This window comes from Diabrotica virgifera, chromosome 6 (assembly GCF_917563875.1).
Source record: "Diabrotica virgifera virgifera chromosome 6, PGI_DIABVI_V3a".
NCBI lineage: Eukaryota > Metazoa > Arthropoda > Insecta > Coleoptera > Chrysomelidae > Diabrotica > Diabrotica virgifera.
Window position 1 is genome coordinate 242,954,157 of NC_065448.1, and position 20,838 is coordinate 242,974,994.

Consider the following 20,838-nt stretch of genomic DNA (forward strand, 5'->3'; position numbering starts at 1 on the left):
GTATTTTGACAACGAAACCCGATTTGGGCTTCGAAACGTTAATAAAATCATTTTTTTTTGGTAAAATTGTGGCTTATTTCCCATTAAAAATAGTTGATTATAAAAGAAGACTGTGTTCACAAATGAATCACTTTTACTTACTTACTCCGAAGTTTTTCTACCTTTAAGTGAAAGGCTGGTGGAGTTGAGTTTGGCATTGTTGTCTCCATGCTTTCCGGTCTTGTGTTGTTTGCACTTTCTTGCCCTTTACAATGTCAATCCTTTCTTCTCGATTTTTTTCCTTATTTTGTCTACCCACATAACTCTTGGCCTTCCTCTTTTGTTTTTCCCCTGCACTCTCGTTTCGAACACTCGTTTTGTTAGTCTCTCGTTCGATATTCTACACACGTACTCGACCCATCCAAGTTGCCCCTCTACTATTTTTAATTGATTGGTTCTAGTTTTAGGTTTTGTCTGGTTTAGTTGAGAGAAATAAGGAGAAAAAATACGCTGTTGGTGACACAACCCCCTCCAGCCCGAAACCAAATTTTTTGAGTAGTGTGGACATCTACAATAATAACCTATATGTTTCCTGCAGCCGATTTTGATGATATACATAGTTATAAACAAATGAATATCAAAAACGGTAAATTTTCGCTTTTTTCGTCTATTAAAAAAAAGTTAAGCATTTTAAACAAATTTGAGAGTAAGAAAGTCATAAATCGTATAATAAAACTTCAATATGGCGTTCGCTGAATATGTCTATCCTTATTGGTTGCTTAGAAAATTGCAAAATAAATCGTAAATTTTGAGTTTTACAAATATTCATAACTGATGTAAAAATTAACTTAGAACCTTCTTATTACTCGGAATGCTGAGACTTCTGGTGCTTAAATCATACCCTAAATTTAAAGCAATTGGTCAAATAGTTTAAAAGTTATTTAATTTGTTTATCCCAAATTAATTTTTTTTTGCAACACTATAAGTCAGAAAATAATGAAGTTACAGTAATACTTTGGATAGTTTATAAAAGAAGAAGATTTACACTATTAATTTAATAAAAAAAAAATGACAAAATACAATTCTAAATATTGCAAAATTATATATGAATTAAAAAACGGGGGGCTAACTTCGTCCCTAATTGTCCTAGGACAATTGTTTTTCTTTCTAAAAGTGCATAAAAATTTAGCTTTTTTAAATATAAAAAAATATTTTTTCTACGGATAACGGTTAAAAAGTTATTCTAATTGTTTAAAAGAAGCAAAAAATCGACATGCTTTTCAAAATAATTTTACACCGTTTAAAACAACTTTTTGTCATTTTTTTTAAATTAAGTTAATAGTATCGATGTTCTTCTTTCATAAATTGTCCGAAGTATTACTGTAACCTCATAATTTTCTGACTTACAGTGTTGCAAAAAAAAAGAATTTGGGATAAACAAATTAAATAACTTTTAAACTATTTGACCAATTGCTTTGAAATTTAAAATACAATTTATGCACAAGAAGTTTCAATATTCCTTTTATTAAGAAGGTTCTTACTTAATTTTTACATAGGTAAGTTATAAACATTTATAAAATTTCAATATTTATGATTTATTTTCCAATTTTCTAAGCAAAAATTAAGCATAGACATATGCAGCGGACGCCATATTGAAGCTTCTTATATGATTTATCAGTTTATGACTCTCAAATTTGTTTAAAATGTTTCACTTTTTAGTAATAGACGAAAAAAGCGAAAATTTACCGTTTTTTGATCTTCATTTGTTTATAACTATGTATATCATCAAAATCGGCTGCAGGAAACATATAGGTTATTATTATAGATGTCCATACTACTCAAAAAATTTGGTTTCGGCCTGGAGGAGGATATGTCACGAGAAAAATCTTATTTTTCTGGACTAATTGTTTCGTTTCGCATTTTATCTGTCCTCTTTCTATTTGCTATTTTCCTAATAGCCCAATAAATGACCGTTTTGGAGTGTAATTTCCAGGGGCAACTCCGAATTTCATGAAAATTTGGATTTAGGTTCTACTTACCCTCCACTTCAAAGTTGAATTTGTGCCGTTGGTTGCTTTTACTTGGGGGGTGACATTTACCCCTTCTCGTGGGGTGAAAAACACGTGTTTAAAATAAGGCCGGAAATGGATAAATTGACTTATTTTAAGCACCTTTTGTTCTATAAAGTTTTTTACGTAAGTCAATACTTTTCGAGTTATTCGCGATTTAAAATGTTGATTTTTCGACAAAAATACTACGTTTTCTGACTGTTTCTCCCAAATAACTCAAAAAGTAAATAATTTATCGAAATAGCTATTTGTATAACAAGGGAGGAAAGTGTAACTTTTCCTCCCGAGAATGAAGTTTACTGCCCGACGCGTAGCGGAGGGCAGTAATCATTCAAGGGAGGAAAAGGCACTTTACTCCCATGTTATACATATGGTTTTTCCACCTTCCTCAAATAACAAGTCATTTTGTCATTTTTACTTAATTTATTTATGTAACTAACCAACAAAATTTATTAGAACTAAAACAACAAGTAGGTACAATATAACTGTCAGCTGTCAAATATAAGTCAAATTATTAATGTAAACATTGTTAAATAAAAATAACAATTTACTGTTTTTTACCATTCTGCAAAATACAGGATGTTTTATAAATAAACGTTAAAATGTATAGATACTCCGTAATAGAAAATAGATATTATACAGGGCGTCAATAAGTTATATTTCATGAATGAAATATTATGACGTCACTTTTACTTTTCCTCCCTAGGGAGGAAAAATATTTTCCTCCCTAGGGAGGAAAAGTACAACTTTGCTCCCTACAATCAGGTCCGGAAAAGTATACTTTCGGTAGAGGTAGGTGGAAATAGTATATTACATACCTAGCGGGAAAGTACTCTATTTCAGCCGAGCGGCAAGGTAGTTTACCGAGGTGCGAAGCACTGAGGTAAACTACAGACGCGAGGCTAGAATGAGTTCCCGCGAGGTTTGTATACTATTTTACTCACAATCGGTTAGTAGTTTATGGATTTCTAATACTCACAGTCTACCAATAATAATTTCGTTTCAAATATATGTATCCATTTTCATTATGTGATAAGATGAATTATTTTAAGTAACCTTGTTATTATTGAAATCATTTAATAACCTTGCGTCATCATCTATTTCTGAAACTCATAATTTTGAGCCACACGGTCTTACTTTAACCGTTAATAGTAATCATAATTCCAATGTAACTATTAATATTTATAATTCCAAATAGTTTTCTTTTTGTTATTGTTGTTGTTGTTTCTTAATTAAATAAATGTTGAGTGAATTATATTCTTTCTAAACCATCTTTTAATCAAAAATGACATTGACATTTGCACGTAGAAAAGTGACAGATGCTAACCGGGAAAGTACTTTCCCGGCTAGCTGGGAAAGTAAAGTAAGTAATAAGTCGCTTCCTGATTACTTCAAAGGTTAGAAATCCATAAATTACTAACCGATTGTGAGTAAAAATATTTTTAGCAAAAGTGTAGCCTATAAAAAACGAAAAAAATGGTGTACCAGTAAAGTTTACAAATTGAGTAGAAGCAAAGTTGTAGCTCATGAAAAATACGTTCTTATTCGTCTAATTCCAAATCGAATAATTCAACGCGAAATCACCGAAGAAAGAAGCATTTTTCGGGAGAACCTTGTTAACATTTTTAAAGTATCGAAGAAAAGCTTATTATTTGTTTTTTACAAAAGTTTACAGCATCAAAAATAAACGAGTTACACTGAAAAAAAAAGTTGGCCCCTTTTTTTGGTAAAAAAAATCGTGAAAACCTCCTTTTATTTAGCACCCTAAATGAAATTAATCGTTTGGCTTTACCATATATTTTAACTGTATGTGTATTGTTTATATGATCTGTAAGTTTGATTGGTTTGAAGTGCGTATTTTTGAAAACATTTGGTTTTATATTAAAAAAATTTTTTTTTAAATCTTTATTTTTTCAAAATAACTTAAAAAGTATTAGTGATAAGAAAAATCTTAAAGAGTGAAATAATGTAGGTTTTGCTATTATAAATATGCTAGTTTTATTTTGTTTTTCCGTACGACAAAAATTGGTTAAGATATGGCTGTTCAAAATTTGCATACACTCGTGATTAGTGACCCATTCAAGCTTTTTCAATTATAACCCTTTCAAAAATAAACACTTTAAACCGGTGAGACTGAGAGATCATATAAAAAATAGATAGGTAAGTAAATTGTTTGTGAAACGGTAGCGATTAATTTCATTTGGGGAGCTAAGCACGGCTAAATTTTCATGATGTTTTTACAAAAAAAGAAGAGGGACAACTTTATTTTGAGCGTAACTCGCTTATTTTTAATGTTAAAACTTTTGTTAACAATTAAAACAAAGCTTTTTATAGACACTTTAAAAAAGTTTAATTGGGTTTTTCCCGAAAAGTGCTTAATTTTTTAGTGATTTCACCTTAAAATATTCGATTTGGAATTAGACGAATAAGAACGTATTTTTTATGAGCTACAACTTTGTTTTTATTTGATTGATAGACTTTACTTATACACAATTGTTTTGTGTTTTTTATAAGCTACACTTTTGCTAAGAATTTTTTTTTCGATAAAATATTTACTTTTTGAGTTATTTGCGAAAAACCGTCTGAAAACGTAGTTTTTTTTTTTGGCGAAAAATCAACATTTTCAATGGCAAATAACTCGAAAAGTATTGACTTACGTAAAAACCTCTATAGAAAAAAAGTTGCTTAAAATTAGTCAATTTATCCATTTCCTGTCTTATCTTGAACGTATGTTCTTTCACCCCCGAGAAGGGGTGACTGTCACCCCCCAAGTAAAAGCAACCAACGGCACAATTTCAACTTTGAAGTGGAGGATAAGTAGAGCCTAAGTTAAAATTTTTATACAATTCGGAGTTGCCCCTGAAAATTACACGGTATCGCCGAATTTCCCGTTCATTTACTGGGCTATAAGGGACCTCATTTCTATCGCAATGACTCTGGATTTAATACATGATTGTTGGTCTCGCTGCTATACATGATTGTTAGTCTAACTACTGATCTAAGACTGCCGTTTTACCTTCTCCGGTATCTCCCTTTTTCCTAAAAATGATGTTTTTAATAAAAATAGTTTGTTCTCACAAATTTTTTGTTTTTCTTTTGTGGACTAAGTACTTATCGGACGGCCCTAGTACGTATTAGTATCTGGAATAACTCCGGACGGACCGTTTGTTTGCTTTAATGATAAAATGACTACAAGAATGGAAGGAAAACACTTGATGGTATAAATTAATAAATAATTTTGCTGGATCCCTTCATGATGGCGCTGGCGACGACGCCATCAAGATTGTTCTAATTTGAATATTTAGAGCAAAATTGAGAACAGGGTCGTATTATTGCTCTTGGCAAGTGGCCATTTATTCTAATGTTTGGACGAGTATTATGCATAATTGGAGTGGCAACTTCAAAGTTTTAGTCACGAAAAATATTTTCTTTTGTAAAATCTAACACTAACGACATATTAACAGCTATAGGTAGTTACACTGAACCAAAAAAGTACGTAAATATAATGAAAAAAACATTGATTCAAAAACGGGAAGCATTAATTTTCGTCCAAAGATCAGTAGCACTGGTCCAATGTAAGTAGATACATTAACTAATGCTCAAAAACATTAATTTTTATGAATTAGTACGTTCATTCAATGTACTTTCTAGTTAAGAATCAATGTATCGGTACTTGAATCAATGTATCGGTACACTAATTCTTAAGTAGAAAGTACATTGAATGAACGTACTAATTCATAGAAGTTAATGTTTTTGAGCATTAGTTAATGTATCTACTTACATTGGACGAGAGATAAAACGATTCATTGGATTAATGATTCTATTCATTATTTTTTAATGAATATAATTACATTGTAATAATGAATATGGTCATTACTTAATGATTACGTGTTTATAGTATTAACGAAATTTTCATTGAATCAATGTAAAAAATGTCAATAATTGGCGTTCATTGGTACTACGTACAATATTTTTTTCAGTGTAGCACTTACACTCACAAGAATTTTGCTATATTTTCTTCTTCTTCTTCTTCTTACGGTGACTTATTCCTTAAGGACGTTTGCCATTACATTTGCCCATTTAATCTTATTTGCAGCCACCCTGAATAGTTCTATGGAGCTCATATTTTTTAAACCAAGAGAGCGTTTTCTGCCTGGTCCACTTTTGCTATTGATTTTGGCTTCGGTTATTGGTTGGAACAGTTCATACTTTTGATTTCTTACGATGTGACCAAAATATTGTGTTTTCCATTATTTTATTATAAGCATAAGCTCTATTTCCTTATTCATCCTCCGTAAGACTTCCGCATTTGTCGTATGGCTCATGTAGGATATTCTGAGCATTTTACGGTAAAACTAGAGTTCGAATGCTTCGACTCTTTTTTGTATTGCTTCTGTCATTGTCCAGGCTTCAATACCATAGAGCACGGAAGAAAAAACATAGCACTTATGTATTCTAGTTCTCAATGAGATACTCAGCTGGCGGTTGCATACCCTAATAATACCAAACATTCCATGTATGTTCCTAGAATGTACACACAAGATATTGAAAACATTCCTGGAATTTCCTCAAAAGCAAAAGAATGTCCCCTAAATGTCCCAGGAAAATCCTCTGTCAGCATTTTAAACATTCCTTGAATGTCTTGTTGGAATATTCCATGAATGTCTACGAATGTTCTTTGGACATTCACAGTATATTTTTTATACATTCCCTAGATATAGTCGCTGATGTGACATAATACCTGATTTGTTTTTTCATGAGTTTTGTAAGAAAGACTAAAAACTTTTTTTACAGTCACCTCCTATTTTCATATGAAATTTTTTGACATGTTTTGTAGTAAATTCAACTATGTATTCTATTTACTACAAAACATGTCAAAATTTACATGTGAAAACAGAAGATGACCCCAAAAATGGTTTTTGGTCTCCTACAAAATTCATGAAAAAGCAGATAGGAGGTATTGTCACATCACCGACGATATACCAGAAGTATATGTGGCCATACCAAATAATACATCCTTGATAAATATAAACATTTTTATTGCATAAAATCTTGTCATATTTTTTTCCATAATCATCATTACGATGATGATTCATTGTATTGAATTGTATATTACAATTACAATCTGGTCATAACTGACCAATGAGCAATTTTAATTTAACCTAAATTATTACTGTTGCTTCAAATTAAGAGCTTGCCCCATAGTGTCTCTTATCTAATCTAACAAGATCGTGCACTATTCTAACATATACAGGCACACAAGCACTCTGCTCTGCTTTTCACTATCACCTATCACTCAAACTAGTTCAAAAGGCTTTGTCCTCTTCAATCTTCTAGTTTGCCCAGTAGTATCGAGGAGCTCGATTTCCTCAATATTCTTGTAGGTACTGATGAAGTTGTTGCTCGTGACCTCCAACTTTAAAAACAAATCCATCTGTAAAATATTTATGTGCCTGAAAGCTTTTGTATGCTTTCATCTGCTGCTTAGCGTAGTAACTCTGAAACTCCACCAGATATGTATAAATATCTATAATAGTAATTTGGTGGAATGCACTTTACTGTAAAATCCAATTCTGACTGAATTGTATATGGATCTAAATCCCCGATTATTTTCAGCTTCAATAAATATCTAAGACAATAAAAGAAATAATGTTATTGCTTGCAAAATTCATCCATATTGATAAATATCAGGAAAAAATAAACAGTAAATAATAGCTATTTGTATAACAAGGGAGGAAAGTGCTTCTTTTCCTCCCGAGAATGAAGTTTACTGCCCGACGCGTAGCGGAGGGCAGTAATCATTCAAGGGAGGAAAAGGCACTTTACTCCCATGTTATACATATGGTTTTTCCACCTTCCTCAAATAACAAGTCATTTTATCATTTTTACTTAATTTATTTATGTAACTAACCAACAAAATTTATTAGAACTCAAACTAGCAAGTAGGTACAATATAACTGTCAACTGTCAAATATAAGTCAAATTATTAATGTAAACATTGTTAAATCAGAATAACAATTTACTGTTTTTTACCATTCTGCAAAATACAGAGTGTTTTTAAATAAACGTTAAAATGTATAGATACTTACGTAATAGAAAATAGATATTGTACAGGGCGTCAATAAGTTATATTTCATGAATGAAATACCATAACGTCACTTTTACTTTTCCTCCCTAGGGAGGAAAAATATTTTCCTCCCTAGGGAGGAAAAGTACAACTTTGCTCCCTACAATCAGGTCCGGAAAAGTATACTTTCGGTAGAGGTAGGTGGAAAAAATTGTTTCCTTTACCTTTATTCAACATCTGGAGCTTCCAATAATAATTTCCTTAAATTGCATTGTGGTAAAGTTTATAAAGTTCACAAAATACAGCAAACGAAATCCAAATGAATCCAAAATACGACGATAAACACTAAAAAATAGATATTACAAACATAACCTCTGTAACTTTTTGTAAGCCAAATCCAAACCGAACCAGAAGTCACGTGGTTTTGATAGCCTAATACATAGATACACGCGCGGCAAATTTGAAAATAAACGCAAATTAAATAGTAAATAGCCTCTCTTAAAATATAGGACATTGGTAGTATGTTCACAGAATGTCTTGTGGTAACATTCCACCAATAAATGAATCAGATGTTCACCGAATGTTCCTTGAATGTCCAGGACATTCAAACGTTAATAGAACTTTGAAAGTACATTCCTGGAATGTTTTGTGTTGTTAGGGTAGAACTTTTTGCATTTTGTAAAACACTGTACGTGCCTTTTCCAGACGTGTTCTTATCTCTAGTGTTCATTATCTCTCGTGTTCTTATCCCAAGCTTCATCAATATTACTTCCAAGGTAAGCTATTCTTATTACTCTTTCCAGATCTGTTCCGTCGACATTGACTTTCACCCTTCTGTTTTGGTGGTTGCTAATGACTATCATTTTTGTTTTCTATTTATTCAAATTTATTCCAAATTATCTACAGGCTGTCGTTGCTCGCTCCATTAGGCGCTGCAGTGCTTCAGTATTTTCTGCCAAAATAACCATGTCATCAGCGTATCGCAGGTCGTTTATACATTGCCCGTTTATAATTATACTATCCGAGATGCCATCCAAAGCTTTCTTAACCCGGCACCTGCCACGTGGGGTGCTACCAGCATCCCATAACACATTTTGATCAAATATTTGGTATTTCAAGTTTGTTAACCGTGCTGTGCGTCATAGTAGCTTTCTATAATATTATATAGCATAGATCTGTTTGCGTTTGAAGTGGTTATTTAGTGTCATTCTGAACTTGTAGCTCTAAAGTCGAATTCGGGTGTCATCATCTCGCAGTTTGTTTTAATTCTTTTTTGTGCTTTTGATAAATAGGTCAGATTTACATTTTTTTTTATTGTAATAATTGATTTAAATTATTAATAAATATAGTTTCTATACTCAATAAATCTTAATTTTCTTAGATATTTTACTTCACTTCATTTATTATAGGTTGGTACTTGCTACTTTGCTTATAACACCTTTTTAATTTTATTTTTTAAATTTTATAATATATTAGTAGCTAATAATTTAATAAAACATGTTTTTATATTCTTGTGTAACTCAACACATTACATATTTTGTTTATAAACAAGTAGATCACAGAAAATTTTTAAGGGGTGCTGTGAGCACCCCACGTGGCAGTTGATGCCTTGCAAAGCCACGTGGCAGGTGGCGGGTTAAATATACCCTGAGAGTAAACGTTGAACAGCGTTGAAGGTGACAGGACACATTCCTGTCTTACACCCTTCTCGATATTGACTTTTCCAGATGTTTCGAATTTAATTCCGATTTTAGCCTTTTTTTCATGGTAGAGGTGTGAAATAATCCTTAAGTCTTTATCTTCGATTGTAACGAGGTCGTTGCGTTTGTTGCTCCAGGTAACAAAAATTCAGCCGAAGACAGAAGGTTCGCTTTTCAAGACATTTATTTAGAATCAAAACATTACAAATGATCAGATAATTAGCCTTAATTACTACTCGTTAATTTCGTTAATAAATAGTTGTTTATGATATAAGTGTTAAAAGTACAATTTTAAGGCACGCATGTGAAAGCAATTCACATGAGTGCCTTAAAAATGTACTTTTTAACACGTATATCATACAACATTTTTTCTACAAACGTTATAAATTTATAAAATACAATATGTTTGTTAATTGCTGAAACCATGAAACCTATGACCAGTAAAAGGTAGAACTGGTTGTCTACACTCGAGGGGAATGTTTAAAAATTCTTAGCGAAAATATTATACCGTTACATAAACTTTTTTTATCTACTCTATGTCATATTATGTATAAGTTTTTAGTTTGTAAAAACTGTCATTATAGATAGCAGTGCGTGAAGGGTTTAAAGTGTGCGTGAAGTAACAATGTATTTTAAATGGGGTTTACTTTTTTGCACACTTTCAATGGGTTTTTTGGCATACTTTCATATAATTAAATATCCTTAATTTTCGCGTTGTCATAGTGATGACAATATGAGCAATGACTTATCTACAACAAAATTTTTGACAGTTTTGTGGTTTGAAAGTAGTTAGAATTTTTAAATGTTAAAGTTCTAAAAATTGTAGAATAGAAATGTATTCCAGTGACGAAGAGTTACAGTTTTTTTATTTGTTTATCGTAGATAAAATATTGTATGAAACTGTGCGTGAAGTACTTTTTGCGAACTTACGCGATGTATAGCACTTGCTTCGTTGTCGCTCGTGCTCTAAAAATCGCGTGCGTTCACAAAAAGCATACTTCACGAACTGTTTCATAAATAACTATTTTCTACAAACGTGTTAAAATGCAATAATACAGTTTAAATTTAATTGATGGATTCGACCGTTACTTGATGGAAGTTCATTTTATCTCACAATAAAACACTGAAAAACGTTTATTTTCTATACTTCCACAAAATTTATTACAACTATGTTATTACTACAGCTGTTTCTTACAGCCTGTTACTTACAGCCTTTGAGAAAGGCACTTTGCCGAAACAGCTGTAGTAATAACATAGTTGTAATAAATTTTGTGGAAGTATAGAAAACAAACGTTTTTCAGTGTTTTATTGTGAGTTTAAATTTAATTTTAAAAATCCTTTTAAACCACCTTTTTCAAATTGCGCAAATTGTACTATTAATATTAATGTGAATAAATGAAATATAAATATTTTGACGTTTCACAATTTGACAATTCACTTTTAATTGCAGTGCCTTAAAAATTTTTAAGCACTAGTGCCTTAAAGTAGCATTTTTAACGCTCCTATGTAGTGCTTAAAATTGCATTTTTAACACGGTTGTAGAAAAATATATTTATAACCTACTTATCGAACATTAGGTTCAGGTTGATGTGACGATATCTGGTACATGAATGAATACTACCGACGATCGCGTGGATTAGGAATTACATTTATTAATATGAAACGGACATATAAGGAGAGTAAAGCTCGCTCAGCTCGCCAGCGGAAAAGGCATGTAGGGAAATACGATCAACCCTCGTAAAAGGATAAGTAAAAGGAAAACCGTCGGATTCGTTCAACACACCAAAAGAACGGCGGAAAATAGTCGGGATAACTCACCTCTTATACTTCGCTGTTGTTTATTATTCTTCGACCAACGGTCCAATAATAATCAACTAGGCTTTTCGTTCCGACTTTTATATCGTACGAGACGGCACAAAAACACGTTTTAATTAATTCATTGGCGTACTCTAGACGATAAAATTATATTATCGTCACACGATATTATATGACCTTAAAATATCTATTAGTTTATCACGTTTCACCAAGTCAAAAGCTGTCTGAGAGTCTCTAAAACACAAGTATACATCAGAATCGACATTTATACATTTTTAAAAATATATAAACGTGCTATATTTAACCAGAACCTAAAGTTTTAGGGCAATTCATTTGAAAGGAAGAATACGGACGGTAATACAGTTAGGTACAACGGTTTAAAGAAGCTAAGGACAGAAGTTCGAAGTTTCTTAAAGAAAACTAATGGAAAATGTACATAGACTAAAGAGAAAAGTCTTAGAGAACTCATAAATTCACACATTTCGACCACAAATATTCTTAATAATGCACATAAACAAACCAACATAGACCAAAAGCCGACTAGTTCTATTTATTGGGAAATAGCCAAAGCAACCACAAGACCAAGCAGAATTTAGTCTATTAATAAATTTTAACCATATAAGTATCTAGGGAAAAATGTCACATATCCAATACTTTTGCATATGGGATCAGAGGTATTGATACCACACATTTGCAAGATCCTCAAATCTAGTTTAGCATGGGGAGTCGTACCGGAAATATGGCAAAACGATCAAGTCACATACTTGTAAAGTTTCAAACCTAACACCAAAGCCATATAAACTAATAAACTTATGGTCTTTTCTATTAAAAACGCGGGAGATACTTCTGGATAGGTACATAAGAGACGAATTGCTAAAAGATAATGCTCTAAGCCCTAAACAATCATCATGATGCATACCAACTGGCAAATCTACGGGGTGATCTAAATATAGGCTTATGTCAATGTTAATAGAGGAGAAATAGAAAGCAATGGCTTTCTCTTTGGAAAGCAATGTCATTTTGAATCTTAAAATGCATTTAATAATATTACCACCAATTTTTGGTTAGACAATGAGTAGACGGGACACACCGGCCGGCGGTAATATACAGATGGTTGGACATCCCTGGAGAGTAGTATGGTAATATCCATTCTGGGTAAAGCAACCATCAAAGCCAGAGTAGTCCACAAGGAGGAGTTCTGTCACCTCTACTTTGGACAACATTGGTACATGATCTTCTCAAATATCTATCCATAAAAGACTTAATTTCCGTCATTAGTCCATCTTTTGGGTGGTCTTCCCGCCCTAAAAACAGCCTGCTATTTTTCACAATCATAAACTTGTCTGGATGACACGTTTATCACGTTCCACAATTAAAAGTTACCCTGTTCCAGTGTTCCTGTACATTAAAGTTTGTACGACTAGACACCGTTAAACTATGAACAAATTTTCAGCTTGCTATTAATAATCTTTTATTTGGTACGCGGGATCCAGGCCTATTTCGATCCTGTCTAAAATCCCGAGTGGCGAGTGTTTAACAACAAGATGAATTCGCATTAGTTTGAACGCGTGTCTAATTAAATTTGATTATATTTAAGAACAATTTAGTCCGAAACGAGCATTGTTTGCTCGAGTATTCGGTGATTAGTTTCAAACTGAGAATTTTAATTACGAATCTGTCACGGACACTCTCACTTACTGCCTGTACAACGCTTTTTTTATTTCATCGGCCCTCCGTGCTAAATTTTCATGCAATTCTGGTGACGGCCGTAATTCGCTTATAAAGCGTTGAAATAAAAAAAAAGCAATTTCCCGCTGATTAAACTGATATAAGAAAAATTGGCATTTATGGTGTTCGAACGTCGAGAAGGAAATATCAATTTTTAAAATAAAAAAGCAAAAATCTTCGCGCTATTGAAGTTTGTTTGCTTCAATTGTTTTCTCTTATAAATACATTATATATACATATAATGGATTTCTACGGCTGTCGCCGCCTCTCCATACCCAGCTTCCAACTTTTTCTATCGTAACACATATCTTCATCTAATTGCCTCGAATCCATTGCCTCCTGAATATTGTCCCTCCAGCTTCTCCGTGGTCGTCCTCTTTTTCTTCTCTCCGGTGGGACCCACTCTAATATTTTTCTCTGCCAGCGAGTCTCATTCATTCTGTTAACGTGACCAAACCATGTCAGCTGTCTCTTTTTAATATCGTCTATTATAGTTTTTTCTACCTTCATATGTTCTCTAATTGTTTCATTTCTTACATGTTCTAATCTCGAAACCTGACAACTTCTCCTCAAAAAGTCCATTTCTGTACTAAGCAGATTCTTTTTGTTTCTTGCATTTATGTCCCAAACTTCTGCACCGTAGATTGTAGTGGTCTTTATTATACTTTCATATATTCTTCTCTTTATTTCCTTCCTGATATCTTTGTCCCATAAAATTGAATTGAAGGATCTAGTGATGCTTCTACCTTTATTGATCTTATGTTGTATTTCACCTTCACTATTTCCTCGTTTGTTAAATATAGCTCCCAAATATTTGCATTGTTTCACACCAACAATATGTCCTTGTTCCAATGGTAGGTTTTCAATGTCTTCGTTTCCCACTATGAAGTATTCTGACTTGTCCATATTTATTACTAATCCTGCCTGTTGATAATGTTCATTTAGCTTCCGTATCATATAGTTTAGGTCATCTTGATCTTGGGCTATAACAACTTGGTCGTCCGCAAAGTATAATGTAATAGGGAGTCGTCTCCCACTCTCAGTCCCATCGGTTTCATTGCTTTTGTCCACCTCTGTAAGGATTGGTCAAGGTATATTTTAAAGATAGTGGGAGATAGACAACATCCTTGTCGGAGGCCTTTTGAAGTATTAAATGCCTCAGTGAAATTTTTGCCGTTTTTGATTCTGGTATAATAGGCCAGCAACCGAAGCTTTTCACCTCGCAATTTTTACAGAATGGATCGATTTGCTTGAAAATTTGAGAATAAGTAGTGGATAGTCCAAGAATCAAAATCTATATGATGCCGAAAGGCGCTTTTACCATGGGGGTGGTTGCCGCCCCATCTAGGGGGTAGAAATTTTTTATTATATTTTTACCGCAAAAGTTGATAAAAATATTGATTCTAAGCAAAAAATGTTCTATACATTTTTCTAATAAAATTAATAGTTTTCGATTTATTCCCTATCGAAAGTGTTACGTTTTATATAGAAAAAATCAATGTTTTTCGTTATACTCATTTACGATTCACTCAATTTTTGCCATAGAAAAATTTTTTTCAAACCAAGTTCTTGAGAATTAAATGACCTAAAATTTTGTATTGAAAATTTTTTCGTATCTCTGATGGTAATCTTGCTATTCTGAAGAAAAGCCATTTTTCCAAACTACAAAAATTCGTTATTCGCTTTTAACTTCAGTTTTTTTTAAAACTAATCATTCTGAGCCAGTCAAACTTCTATAATCTATTAATAATACATAAATAAATAAGAATGAATAAGGCCAATGACTAAAAATACCTCTACCTTACATTATTATGCTTCTAATTGGATTTCTCCTTTTTTTTTTTCAAAAAATATATTGATTTTTTAACCCTAACTTTTTTATATTTTATCTTAGAAAGTTTGATAAAAAATAATTTTGTAGGTTTTTACAAGATCCATAAGTCTAATATTAAATCTTTTAAAAATCCTAAGTCGAAAAAAAGTGACTTTGAAAGGGTTGGTAACGGTGGTTTTTGCATGTTATTACAAATTTTAATTGTCAATAGATCACTCAATTTTTGCCGTAGAAAAAATGTTTGCAAACCAGGTTCTTGGGAATTTAATAAGCTAAAATTTCATATTTAAACATGATTTCGTATCTCTGATGCTAATCTTGCTGTTTTGAAGAAAAATTATTTTTTTTCCAAACTACAAAAATTCGTTATTCTCTTTTAACTCCATTTTTTTTAAACTAATCATTCTAAGCCGGTCAAACTTCTAGAACCTATTAATACTACATACATAAAAAAGACCAAATAAGTTAGATGACTAATTTTAATTAGGGTGGTAATTAGGGGGTTGCTTGCGATCAGTTTTTCGCCGAAAAAAATAGGGACTGACATTCTTTTCATTATAAGTCACTTAATTTTTAATCTAGAGACTTCTTTTTATTTCTGGTGATAGATATTTTTAAGTACTTTAAATTAGTTTAAACAAGTTGTCCTCGAAAAATGCATAATTTTCCCGCCTTTTGACTTTGAAACCACAATATTTAGCATTTGACGAAGAAGAGCCAAGATTTTGTTAATTTTTTTAAAAGGTACATTTTTGTTAAGTGAAGTTGTTCTGATAAAACGAAAACTTTTGGAGTTATTAACAGAAAATTTATTAAACACATTGATTTTTTCGATATAAAACTAACACTTTCGATAGCGAATAAATCTAAAACTATCAATTTTATCAAAAAAATATATAGAACGTTTTTTGATAAGAATGAACGTTTTTACTTTTGCAATTAAAATATAATAAAAAATTTCCACCCCCCGAGATGGGGTGGCAACCACCCCCCATGATAAAGCGCCTTTCGACATGACATAGATTTTGATCCTTGAATTATCTACTACTTATTCTCAAATTTTCAAGCAAATCGATCCATTCTGTAAAAATTGCGAGGTTTTGTCCTATTTTAAGCTTCATTACTTGGCCTGGATTCTGAATAAATTCATTAACTGGACAAAATTTGTAGAAATAATCATTTCTTTTTTTTTCTTCCTTTTACCCTATCATGGTGGAGGATTTGGGCTAGATGCTTTAAGTTTCACATCCATTCATGTCTTCCAACCTTTTCTCTTTCCTGGCGTTATTTCCAATTCGTCGAGTGATTGTTCTTTAACTTTTTCCGCCTCTACTACTTGTATCCATTTTTTCTTGGTCTTGATCTATTCTTTTTTCGATGTTCTTGCCTTCCTGAACTTTTCTAGTAATTCTGTTGGGTTACATCCTCATCAAATGCCCTTACCTGTTCATTCGTCTCTTTGCTACTTTATTCATTATTGGTTCTTGGTTGGCCATACTCGTAATAGTCTCGTTACTTAATCTATGTCATTTTGTGTTTCCAATATCCTTCTTTTGTGTCTCATCTTCATTGCATTAATTTATCCTCCTCTTGTGTTTTTCCACAATGGTCCAGTTTTTAGTTGCATAGAGCAGACTTGGTACCACTATTGTGTTATATATTTTTATCCTTGCCTCTCTTGTAATTTCCCCTTTTTCCACTATTGGCACTAAAGCATAGTACTCGTATAACTTGTTTGACTTCTTTGCTCAATTTTCCAGTCTACTTTTCCGTCATGAGTAAGTACTTATACTTCCCAGGTATTTGCAAGTTGTAATTATTTTCCATTCTGCATTTTTAAATTTTATCTTTATTTCATTATCTTCTTTATCTTCTTTGCCGCTGAATATCATTCATTATCTTACTTTTTCTCGTTAATTTCCTTTAGCTGAACCTACAGCTGATCCTGTTACCCTTATTATCTCCACTAACGTTTTGCTTGGATTCCCGGATCCCTACTTCATTGATGGCTAGGTTCTATTTTTGTTCTAGTTTCATGTTTTGCTTCTTTCGGTGTAGGTACTTTATTGCAAACAGGTTTGCAGATTCATTCATATCAGTTGTTTTATAATAACTATATTCGTTTATGTTAAAACCATGATTACTTTCTATAAAAATGTGGTTATGTGGTTATGTCCAGATATGATAGGATTTTACTACTTTAGTTCTAACTTATATTTTATAGCCGAAATACCCGTAATATGATCATTGTAAATAACCAACCGAAAGACTTCTGAACGCCACATTCTGGGAAAGGCCCGATGGCAAAAGATCAGTTGGTGGCCCAAGAAAGAGATGGAAGGACGCAGTAGCCAATGATCTACAAAAAATGGAAGTAGAGCAATAGGAAATAGCTGCTCAGGACCGACAACAATGGGGGGACATAGAGTTGTAGAGCCAAATAATGATGATGAAGCAACCATTATCTTTGTTATATTTAATTTTAGGCTATAGTATGTTAATGATTCAATAGTAGTCGTTGCAGTTAGTAGCAGTAAAATTAGTTTTTAGTTTTAAAAAGTTTTTTTTTTGTGTTTTTTTTTGTGTTTGTGTAACATGTAATGTGGCCCTTTTTTCTGTTTTTACTGTTTGGGGTTGTACGGTGGACATAGCATATCCAACCAAAATTTATTTTCACAAGATGCAAATGTTAACACCTCAATTTTGTAGCGGTACTTTTTTAACAATTGACCATTAGCTCCGATGATGACATTTATGTCGAAAGCGCTCAGCTAAAGAAATAAATTATTTACACACTTTGATATACTACATTTTTTATTTCCTCGATTCATTCAAGTGTGTACAAACTTATCAGTCTTTCAACTAGTAATATTAGTGTTGACTTATATTATTTCAAAAAAAATATTTCTTTTTCAGAAACAACAATAATCTACAAGAACTGTAAGTAGTTTTTTAAGTATTTATTCTGTAGTTAATATGAATATAAATTTATTAAAATATCTAATTAATATCTTTTTAAAGTCATTAAGGGGATTTATGGTTTATCTAATTATCAGTTATTTCGATTGCTCTAGACTCTAGATTCTAGATTATAAAAACAAATGCGACTGGTTCTCTTTACACATTAGAGAAATAACTGACGGCCCTAATAAAACTTGACCTATTAACTTAATAGTAGTATTGACTTAGTTCTATTATTTGTAATATAAGCAAGCGCTTGTTGATTTTTATGATTAAAAACGTTAATTTATTAAAACAGTAGTTTTATGGCCGATTAGCATATTTTCCATTTTAATCTTTTATTACTTAGTAGACATAATGGGCTTCTATTCTCCATTTTAAAATGCTTGAACAGCAAATGGTGTTTACCAACTACTTGATACTTCTCAGAACTTTGATGCATTATTATTTTTTCACGCTTAAGATAAGAGGCTTGTTTTCTCTTTTAAACTAACAGTGATTAGGTAAATAAGTTACAAAATGAATTCGTAATTAGTTTAGTTTTAAATTTGTTTTAGCAAGATATGCATTTTCTATTTGTTCGCCCTTGTTGTTATTGCATCTAATTAAAAGTTTAATAGTAGTTTTCAAACTTGCTTTCCAGTATTAGATTGCTACCTCAATGTGATTTATTAGTGTTAGAAAGCTTAGTAGATTCATTATAATATATTTATTATATAGCAGAAAATGAGATTAGGTCAAAACTACATTTTCAATTAACTAATATTCCACTCCGGAAATTTTTCCCTTCTTCTTCTTTACGTTGTCTTTATGCCCTATAAGAGCGTTGGAATTTGGTATTACTGTCATTTCCTTTATCTGTTGCACTCTTTTCCCTCTCTTGGTCCCGATTTTCCTGGATTTGTTCCATCCACCCTTTTCTAGGTCTCCCTTCTTCTTTTCCTCATTCTTTTGGCAACTGTCACCTTCTTTACTAGTCTGTTCTCGTTCATTCTACTTATATATTATTATGTCCAAACCAATTAATTTTTTCTTTTTTCAATTTTTTCCTCTACTGGTTCTTGTCTTAGCACGTTTCCAATGTTTTCGTTCCTTTCTCTGTCCATTTTCGCCTTCCAGCTATTTTTCTCAGCTGCTTCATTTTTGCTGCATTTATGGCACTTTCATCATCATTGGTGAAACATGGGTCACTTAAAAATGGGTCATTTTTGATATCTCGAGTTTTCTAAACCTGTTGTCCGATTCAAGTGATTTTTTAATATGTTATAACCTTATTCTTTAACAATATCGCTGTAATAATATTGTTGCTAAACGAGTAAATTTTAATTGTTTACCGGGTGTACCAATAAAACTGTGTATTTTTCTCAAACTTCGCATAACCCTGTGGAATATTCTCGCATTTATAAAATACTCATAGGTCTGGATTTGGATTTGTTAATAGCTTAAGGGTGTCTAGTCGGATAAACTTTGATATATGGAAACACTGGAACAGGGGCAGTTTTAATTCTGGAACAGGTTAAAAATTTGGAACGGTCAGACCACGAAAACGGCACATTAATTTTGTCCGACAGGATAGACTTAAACTCTCCGAACAGAGATTAAACTCTCATGCAAAAATCAGACTGCTATTCATCACCTGTCATAATTCCTGTCATTTGACATATTCTACAGGTTCCACTCATTAAAACGCCCATTTGGTTATAAATAGCAGTCGGATTTTTGCATGAGAGTTTAATCTCTGTTCGGAGATTTAAGTCTGTTCTGTCGGACAAAATACATGTGCCGTTTTCGTGGTCTGACCGTTCCAAATTTTTAACCTGTTCCACAATTAAAACTGCCCCTGTTCCAGTGTTCCCATATATCAAAGTTTGTCCGAGTAGACACCGTTAAGCTATTAACAAATTTTCAGCTTGCTATTATTCAACTTTTTTTTCATACGCGGGATCCAGACCTATCAAGTTAAAACCCAACTATAGCCTCATGTTTTCTCAACATTCTGTTTTTTTATTGATTCGCTTATGTTGGACCGTAAAAAAGTTAGGTACTTTAACAATTAGCCATGTTTTTTATCAATACAGGGTGTTTTTAAATAAGTATGGTAAACTTCAAGGGGTAATTCTACATGAAAAAATAGTGACAATTTGCTTTATAAACCTATGTCCGCAAATGCTTCGTTTCTGAGATAGAGGGTGTTAAAATTTTTCTTACAAGCTGACGATTTATTTATTGCTTTAAAACCGGTTGAGATATTCAAATGAAATTTGGTGGGATTTAAGACGTAGGTATTGTACATTTTTTCACATACAAGTAAGAATTTAATACTCACCATTGGCTCGCATACAGGTAATATGAGCCGAAGTTTTTTTACATATAAAAGAATACTGTATCTTTCCTTTACAATTTACAAAACTAAAATCGGATAACTACCACGGCGTCAGGAATTTTTTTACATAAACATTAATTTTTGGTTCTACGCGCAGGACAGCGGTGTTCGATTCACACAAGTTGATTTCCACCACAATTTCGTCCAATATTTGTCTAATATATTATTTTCTTACTCTATATTTTGTTGTATTTTAATATTTTAATTCCACAAAAATCAAACTAAATTGATTATTGTTTGTGAAATATTGTTTAAGTAATTGCATATGTTTAAAAATAATAAACTGTTATTCTATAAATTAA

General features: G+C 32.1%; 1 protein-coding gene across 2 annotated transcripts in view; it reads left to right on the forward strand.

The window, feature by feature from the left end:
* LOC114336520 (ADAMTS-like protein 1) overlaps window positions 1-20,838 on the forward strand; it is a 1,384,970-nt gene that overhangs the window by 125,247 nt on the left and 1,238,885 nt on the right. For both annotated transcript variants that reach the window (XM_050655007.1, XM_050655009.1), the window contains exon 2: window positions 18,109-18,132. The gene's annotated coding sequence lies outside the window, so the exon portion shown is untranslated. The remainder of the gene's footprint in view (window positions 1-18,108; window positions 18,133-20,838) is intronic.